Source organism: Acanthopagrus latus, chromosome 22, assembly GCF_904848185.1.
Source record: "Acanthopagrus latus isolate v.2019 chromosome 22, fAcaLat1.1, whole genome shotgun sequence".
Taxonomy (NCBI): domain Eukaryota; kingdom Metazoa; phylum Chordata; class Actinopteri; order Spariformes; family Sparidae; genus Acanthopagrus; species Acanthopagrus latus.
In genome coordinates, this window is record NC_051060.1 from 5,177,044 (window position 1) to 5,184,518 (window position 7,475).

A 7,475-nucleotide genomic window follows, 5' to 3' on the forward strand; every position below is an offset into this window, starting at 1 on the left:
CAGCAACATTTCAGAGAAATGAAAACAACAATTCCGAAAACTCAACACCACGACATCTTGGAAAAACGCCACAACGTTTGGAAAACTGATTTCTGAAATGTCTGACTCAGGCCCACTTTATCTATGAGGGTCCAACATGCGAGAATTGGCCACCTGTCGAATTCATACTGGAAACAAAAAAGGCGGGAGCATTTCACTAGAGTAGCTGCTAACTGCTGCCAACTGCTAAAGCTTCCATTTGCATGTTAGCTCAGTTAGCCATGCAGCTAGTGGTCCAGAGGGACATAAAGATATCATTTCTTCATATTCAGTTCATCGTTTTGGTTTGATTTTCGCCGTTTTCCTAAATCCTTAGATATTGTTCCATTATAAATACCAGAAATGCGTGAAGCAACATTACAGGGGCACCAGTCAGAGATCATAAAAGCACAGCATAATGAGCTTCTTTGATTCATTCAGCCCGGTGGCTCATGCATGGCTTTGGGAGAATGAAAATGACCATCACAGTGATTTTCAAAGCAGCTTCAGCATAAGAACAAGCTCGGGACAGAACACAATAAGCACAGAGAGAGCTCTTATATAATCATGCAACACACATTACACCACAGGACTGGCTCAGCTTGTTCTCTCTATCCACACTTCTGAGGATGCCACACTATCTTTTTTTTATCATCGCTCGGGCAAACATATCACAATGGCCAAACCAACCACCCTCAGCTTTTGTTTCTTATGCAAAGCATGTCCATTGATTCTTGTTCCCAGGCTCGGTGTGGGTGTGTGTCTGTGCGTGTGTGTGTGTGTGTGTGTGTGCAGGCCGCAGCCGGGCTCACATTGTGATATCTGACATATTGCTGCTGTACAACAACACAGCCTCTCATGTCATGCACGCATCACTGAATTCTGCCATGCTCTGTCCCTTCTCTGCTGCCTCTAATGTAATGAGCTCCGTGCTGAAAAAAAAAATGTTCGGTCCGTTCTAGCTGCCTGCATCTCGAGCCGAGCCGGACTTCATTTGAAAAACTCGAGAATGTGGAATCGCGTTGCTTTATCATGCACACACACACGTCGTGAACAATGAATCATCACTTTTTCTGATTCGGGAGACACTTCTCTTCCAATCGGCATGCACGCCACCCACGAAGCATCAACATGTCCCGATAATCTAACTTTTAAATATTGTTTAACGATGGTTGTTCTTTCACCAGAATACACCCTTTGGAGGCAATAGCGGCGCCGTCGGGTGTGTCAAAAAGTTGAAGCCCGACTGAAATAAAGGGACGCACAGTGGATTCTTCATATGCCGAATTTCAAAACGCCCCTATTCCTTCAAATTATGTATTGTGGGATTATTCCTCTAAAGTGCCTTTACAGATAATCAGTAAAAACTTTAAATTCGCAGGTGTTTAAAGGAAGTCCGGCGCCGTGTCGTCTCAACAAAGCTAGATGAATCCAAGCCCGACTTAGGTTGCTAAAAACATCACATTTCATAGCGCTGAGCCCAGGAATGATTTAAATATGATGGGTATCACCGTTTGGTGTAACTGCTGTTTAATTAAAGATGTGTGCCACAGCTCTCAGCTGTGTGTTGACGGTTTTCCTCCCGGGAAAGCGACGACGTGTGTTGACAGCCTCTCTATGCTGCTCGCTGCTCTCTGCTAGCACCGGGACGCTTCTGTGTTCCCGTAGCCCGTCAGCTAGCTAACATCCCCGTGCTGCTGCGATAAATTCTCCCCGGTGCATGCAGACGGCTGCCGGTGTGTAGCCTACCTCGGTGGTGCGTTAACTCCCGGGACTCGTTCTGAAGGAAATTGTGTTTTTTTTTTTTTTTATTAAAAAAAAAAGAGAAAATCCCAGAATAGGAAGCGCACGTCCCAAACACAGCCGTGCCGGCCGGGTGTCTCTCCGAATGATGGATGTCTGCTCTGGCAGCCTGGGCCACACTCTCCCCGCCCTGCAGCCTCCGACTCCCGCAGCAATCCTGGGAAACTGGCCCCGTGACGTCACGAGCTGGATAAATACTCCCGGGCAGGGCGAGAGTCCCTGCAGGGGGCGCTGTTTGACTCACGCTCTGCTGAACACCGCGCCGTCCGAGGCAGGACAGCCTCAGGACCATGTGCAGGTGCAGATGATGGTCTCCAAAAATAGATCCCAGCTGCAGTGGAGGAAGTATTCAGTATACATCCTTTACTTCAGTAAAAGTACTGATACCACACGTTAGTAGTAATCAGTGATGGAATGTAACTAAGTACATTTAGAGTCAAGATTCAAGATCTTTGTCACTAAAAGTACATTAAGTACTAGTAATGCACGATATATAACGATAAATTATCGCCTCCAATGATAGAAAATTGGCATTATCGGCTATCAGCAGACAAGAAATTATAGCTGATGAATCTAGCCAACAACACAGACAGCGATTGCTTTTGTTGAGGTAACGAGTGAAGCATCCCTACACAGAATGTGGTGGTATGCACCTTTAAAGCTGTTTTGTGAGCTGCCAATAAACACAATGAAGAGGAGCAACAAACACTGATGTCACGCTCGCACCTGTGCTGCACCTGTGTAGAGCCACGCAATGTAGACAAGAACCAAACATGTCGTCACTGGTGTGAGAGGTTTTTTTTTGTTGTTGTTGTTGTTGTTTTTTTACATGAAGAACATAAATGGGAAATGACTTCAGGTTTAACTATAAAATATTATCACAGCTACTGGGTATCAACTAAATCGTCTTTGCTCACCACGTCCTAGTCTTGCACACAGGTGTGCATGAAAAAGTATAAAAATGCTATTGTAAGACTGTTGTCGGCTGAAAAAAAGCCTATACCATGCATCCCTTTTAATACATTTAGATTCAAGTTTTAAGATAGTGGTACACTCGTCTGCTTAAATACTCCACTACAAAAATGCTAGGTAAAATATGAGTAATAAAATGATATAACAATAAATAGTACTAGTAATCATAATAATACAATAATAGATCGAGAAAAACAAAAATAGAGTACACAGAATATAAAAACACGGACAACAGGGATATATCTTTATATGGATGTGTGTACATGAGGCCCTGCAAAGACAGTAAGGGTAAACATTACATAACAGCTATAAAGCAGATAGAAATTATATTGATTGATTGATTTACTCAAGCACTTTAATGACATACTTGTAATTAACTTCAATATTCTCATTTTCTGTAACTTTATACTTCCACTGCACCACATGTTGTAGGCAGAAACTGTAGTTTTACTGTAACTCCACATTTATTTGATAACTTTATTCTAAGTGCTATGTTGTAGGCTACTGTAAAAGCTTCAGTTTCTTTTTAAAGAAACCTGCAGATTATGTGCTGCACCAAACACTTTTACTACTGTTTATGTGAGTTAAAGTAGCATCAAGTCTTTTGTGGCTGCATTCAAAATAATCTATTCAAACAGATGATAGCAGGTAAGCAACATCTTCTGTATATCACCTGAGTCTGCAATCACCAACATGCCAGGTCAGACCAAAGGCTGTAGAAATCAAAATTTTAAAAAAGGATTTAAATAAATATCTTCTGAAGCTTACAAAGGTCTTTTTTTTTAACTGCTTCTTTGTGAGAAAATTCAGATACAGGAAAAATGTATTGTTTTATATACGCAGTCAGCTCCTAAAAGCAGATATATTTAGCAAAAAAACAAAAACAAATTGATTTTCTGTCAACAGTGGTTCAACAATGGCATTGTATTGTTAAGTCAGTTATTCAACCAGCAAGGCCAACTTAATGATTATGTTGAATTTATCCCTGTGTCACCAAAGGACTGCTCTTTAGGTATCATTCAGCTTTTTAAAGGTCTTAAGGAAAGCGGCAGAACCCCTTACGACCACATGTAACTGAAACAGCTGTTGGAAACACGTGTTCTTCATGGCAAACTAAGAACACGGATGAGACAATCAATCATTTTTTTCTGGTCCACATTTGCTGCAAGGACCTGCTGGGAAAAGTTTTCAAAATAATGATACTAATCACAATGAAAGAGACAACCTTAAAAATTACTCACAGGTTTCATCCAACTAAGCATTATTTAAAATATGTGTCCACACTTTTACATGATCAAAAAGTTAAATTATGTTGACCAAATATTTTAATTCATAAGCTTAAAACCACAGGAGGTTTCATGTTATCCCATAAATTGCCTCCAGTGATGTCAGTCAGCAACTAAGCTGCATTGTGGGTAATGTAGGCACCAGCTTATGATTAGGAAGAAGGACGTGTAGGATTAAAAAAAAGGTGATATCACCGGAAGACCACTTTCCAGAACCTGTTGTTCTGTTGGTGTCTCTCGTGTGAGGCAGCTCTTTGGTGAAGTTATTATCTCCACGGCTTCACAAACTCTGTGGGCATATGTGACATTGAGCAGTAATACCTTCAGGGAGGTTGAGGATTAACAGGGATAATGTCAAAGACGACAACAATGGTGCTAATCTGTGTCTGCTACTGCTGCGCTCATGGCCCGTCACTACAGACTACTGCACTAATCACATTAATCAGTAAATTAACGATTTATCAATTTTCATGTCAAAAACCAATAACAGCACAAGGGTCAGACAAGATTTTCGTTTGGTATGATAATCCACCACAGTTGGACATGTAACTCTTGTTCATACCCTCATTAAGGCTCAATTAAAGTGACTTCATCCATGTTTTGCTGAAATTAGCCTGGGGTTGTGTCATTTCAAACGTCATATATTTATCATATCATTTGCTTCACTCATCCTTAAACCGGAGTCCACTCCTGACAGAATGACTGAATATGTAAGTTTTGCGCTAACAGCATCAAAATGGATGATAATGGACGGTCTGCTGGTGGGTTGGTTATCCACTGTGGACTGAAATATCTCCACAAGTAATAGGTGGGCTCACATTGTATTTTGGTTAGAAATTCACGGTCCTCAGAGGATGGATCCTAACGACAGCACTTTCTCCCTCACTGAAATGTCTCATTGGATTCATTAAAAGTCCAGCCCAACAATTATAAATAATAGTAACAATAAAACAATCTTATTGTGCAGTTAAAGATCATGTGTAGAGATTTTACATAAAAATAACTAAAAGCAAATAGCTTATATAATATACTACTGTTTTACATTTTGTAGAGTCCCAACATTTGTCCCAAATGTTTCCAACAGTGTTGAAACCAGAGCAAAACGTTGCCTTTCATCTGGTCACCTGTTGTTACTTCTGGACCAGGGAGGTCAGCGCAGGAGATTAAACTTACAATAAAACTGGTCGTGGTTGTTTATGGTGTGTTCACTGCCAGTGAAGTGAGTTTGACAGCAGGAACATTCGGGTTTATTTGTGTTCCTAGTGCAATGCTTATCTGGGCTAAGCAGCCAGTTTAAACTCTGACTTAACTCAGCACTCACCAGAGACTCCGGTTCTCTTTGGAGGTCAACATTGAGATAACAGCGCATAAACGCCTTAAAGTGGAGTGAAGATAAAAATCTACTTAATCCGAAATGTTTAAGTTTTTCACAGAGAGCCCCCTAGCAGCAGGAGTTGCATATCATACATTTAACACTTCTGGTTGTAGAATAATACGTACGGTTGATTCTGGGGTGAGTTTTTCCTTTAAGGGCTTCTATTTCTTGTTGGTTTTAAAATTGAGATAAAAAAAAAAAAAAATCTTTGAGTTTTGGATTTGGCAGGCGACAAAACAATCTCACCACAAGATCCATTTAGTGGCTTTTCTGGAGCTTTTGATCATGTCACGTAATCCTCCTCAGTGGACGGGGTTTGCCTCAGATTAATCGCAGTTTCGTTGTGGTCAAATTGATTTTTTTTTTTTAAAGCGCAGCAAAGACAGAAAACCACAGGGATGCTGACCCATCCACACTGAGACCAAACCAACTCCATCCAGTGAAGACAGTAGGCGGACTCTGACTTCATGCTGTTTTGTCAGACCGAATCACTGTTGCACATAAACATGTCACCGACCATTCCTCCCAGCAGCTAATTCATGATTTATTCACACGCGGATATCATAAAGACTCGCTTAATGAGTTTGTAAGTGGGCTGACAAAATACAATTCAGGACTCATTAATGTTTTAGTGTCCAGTAACGTAACACCGGGTAAGTCCTGTCTGCCTGCAGGAGAATACGCTGAGCACCAGACTGAAAGCTGAGAGCGGCATTTCGTAACAAAACCACCTGAGAGAGCAGGAGACGAGTCGGGAGCATTCTTCTGTTCAACGTACAGAGAGAGGCTCAAATCAAAACTTTCTGTGACCTTTAGGGACTTTTTACTCCACTACACTGATCTGATGGCTTAAGTTACAAGTTGCTTATCTTACTGCTGATTGGATGAAAATTCAACACCGATTCCGATAATTGGAAAAATGCAGCAAATGATGGGTTGACACATAGTATACTGTATGTACTGTACAGTCATGTAAATATGTGTAGGATGTACTTTTAATGTTTGTACTGTACGGTAACAATTTTATTTTGTCACTTAAGTACATTAATTTTTACTGCTCCAGTGACGTCACTCTGTGGCTACATGTCATTGTGGCTAATGTAGGCAGCAGGTTTTGAAAGAGAAAAACATTGTGTGGAATCATAAATGTGATATCTCTGCTCATTCTGGAAAGATTTTGATCATTTGTCTAATGAGTCCAACTGTGTTTTAGGTGCGCAATGATACAGTAACACCCACAATGCAACTTAGTCTCTGAGTGACATCACTGGGAGGCAATTTATCAGGTAACGCTCAGCTTCCTCTGGAGCCATAAAAAGGCTTTACACTACTTTGTTCCCATATGCAGTAGTCCTCCCCTATAAACACACATTGATGTTAAAATTGGTGGAGTTTCCCTTTAAACCTTCAGCTGCACCTAAGCTAATGATTGAGCACCAGCACCCAGTGAATGAAATTGTTCAAAAAAATCTAAACATGTGCTATCCAATGTAAAATGAAAGGTACAGTATGTAAGAATTGGATCTGAAATCAGTCGACATTAATTAAAATTAACCACAGCCCATCCAGTGCATAAACTGACACCATCATGTCTATGTACTGCATTGCAGAAATACCTACGAAGGTTGACATGCTAACTAGCTATCCCTGGTGTGTCACGGTCCAAAGCTACTTTCCAAGTTGTGCTAACAATAAAACTCACAGTCTGAACCGCTAGCAGCTACAGTCAGCAGCAGTTAGCGGTTACTCTGAGGATAAACTGCTACCTATTTGTTTGTAGTGTGAACGTGACATGTAGCCACTTCTTAATTATTTCACCTTGTCCATACATATTGCGCACTTTTCCATCCCAAGACTTTCTCAGTCTTAAAGTGATCAGGGACCAGCACCCGCACACACACACACACACACACACACACACACACACACACACACACACACACACACACACACAGAGTGAAAACACAGTCTTGTATCTGTCGAAAACGTTCTGATGGCACACGGAACAAATAAAGAGTTAC

General features: G+C 41.0%; 1 protein-coding gene across 4 annotated transcripts in view; it reads right to left on the minus strand.

Moving 5' to 3' along the window:
* Positions 1 to 1,998, minus strand: part of myo6a (myosin VIa) — a 144,302-nt gene extending 142,304 nt beyond the window's left edge. For all 4 annotated transcript variants that reach the window (XM_037085794.1, XM_037085793.1, XM_037085792.1 and 1 more), the window contains exon 1: positions 1,768 to 1,998. The gene's annotated coding sequence lies outside the window, so the exon portion shown is untranslated. The remainder of the gene's footprint in view (positions 1 to 1,767) is intronic.
* Positions 1,999 to 7,475: the final 5,477 nt, after the last annotated feature.